Raw genomic sequence first — 1,829 nt, 5'->3', positions numbered from 1 at the left:
AGGAGCGAGAACATGGGATTGTATCGATATTATCAGATGGATGGTTGCTTGCCTGATGGTTTGATGCACTGATACGGTTCTTCGTTAGGGTAATCACGGTACTCCTCGGAGGCAGAACCTGTCGTAAGGACACCGATACACAACCATCACCAAACAATGTGCAACAATATGATGCATGCATGAAACATGGCAATATGAGTGTGTTGGGCTAATGCAACTAAAACCAGAAGGGTTTGAACAAATTTGAATCAAAGATTCAAATTTCAAATTCAAACATGGCCTTTTAAAGTGCTTTTCCTTATTCTGCTTAAAACATCAATTTAACTTGTTTGATCATGCATGAAAATAGTACAGATGGATAGATTGGATTTTTCTGATCATTTTTCATATATAATTTGTCCAATTTGGAGTTACAGAATAAAAGTTATGAATTTTTGAAGTTTAAATAATATTCTGGAATTTCCTGATTTAAATTAATTCCAGAAATATAAATATTGCGCCAGCATGACGTCAGCATGACGTCAGTGGTCAACTGCGGCTGGCTGGGGTCAAACCTGACGTGTGGGGGCCACACGTCAGTGACAGGGGGGTTTAACAGGTTTAATTTATTACTAATTAGGGGTTAGTGGCGCTGGGGCCCACTGGTCAGTGTCAGGGGGTTAACTAACAGTGGTTAGCGCTAATCCTGATTAGCTACAGGGCTGGGCCCACCTGTCAGGGACTCAGGGGGGTTCCTGCCGTGGTCAAAGTGGGTCAAACCCACCGGCGACGTGACGCCCGCGAGGCCCGAGACGGTGGCGCGATGCGGAATCGCGCTACAGGGCACGGGCGAGGCCGTGCTTGGGCTCGTTGGAGAGCTCTTGCTCCCGCGCGTCGAACGGTGGTGGTGGCCGTGCCTGGGGTGGCCTGTACCATCGACGGCGACGACCGTGGCGGCTGCCGGAGCTCAGTTGAGCTCGGGGTCGAGGCTACAACGGCTGCGGGAATGCGGGGTTGGCACCTACGGCTTCTACGCGGTGCGGTGAGGACGTGGGTGTGCTCGGTTGGGCGCTACGGTGACCGTGGCCACGACGGCAACTTCGCCGGCGGCGTGGAGTTCTCGGCCAAGGCGGGGCTACGGCCTAGAGGTCGAAAGAGACCAGGGAAGAAGGGGGAAACGACTCGGGGGCTCACCGCGGTTGCAGTGGGCGTCGAAGCGGGCTCGGAGACGCGCTGGAGACGGCGAATTCGACGGCGATGATGGTCGGAGCCCGAAGAGGGGAACGGCGACGTGGCGGCGATGCAGGGCTTCCGGAGGCCCGTGGAGCGGTGGGGAGGAAGAGGGGGTCGAGGCGGAGCTTCTGGGCTAGTCGGGGGAGCGAGGGGTGGCCGGAGACGGCTGCTATGGCGAACGGCGGCGACGGTGGTGTTCGGCCGTGTGAGAGAGAGAGCGAGGGAGGGGAGGGAAGAGCCGAGGAAGAGTGAGAGAGAGCAGGGGGGGCGTGGTGTCGTCCGGGGCATCGAGCGAGGAGGGGAGGGCAGGCAAGCAGGCGAGCAGGTGGCGTGGCGCGGTGGCGCGCGCGCGCCGGCCACACTCCCCTCCCTCTGTCGGGACGAAGACGACAGAGGAGGGAGATGGGCTGGGCCGCCTGCTGGCTGGGCCAGCCAGCTGGCTGGGCCGCACAGTGGAGGAGCCCAGGTAAGCTTCTCCCTTTTATTTTTTTCTGTTTTTCTAATTTCTGACATATGTTTCGATTTAAATAATATATTAAATCATTTATTTAACTTATGCCAATTTTTGCAGGAGCTAGATATATTATTCCAGAGCTCCTTTATAAATGGCAGAATAT

The sequence above is a fragment of the Triticum aestivum genome, chromosome 6B (assembly GCF_018294505.1).
Source record: "Triticum aestivum cultivar Chinese Spring chromosome 6B, IWGSC CS RefSeq v2.1, whole genome shotgun sequence".
NCBI lineage: Eukaryota > Viridiplantae > Streptophyta > Magnoliopsida > Poales > Poaceae > Triticum > Triticum aestivum.
The sequence above is the reverse complement of the archived record's forward strand: the minus strand, read 5'-3'. Positions refer to the sequence as shown.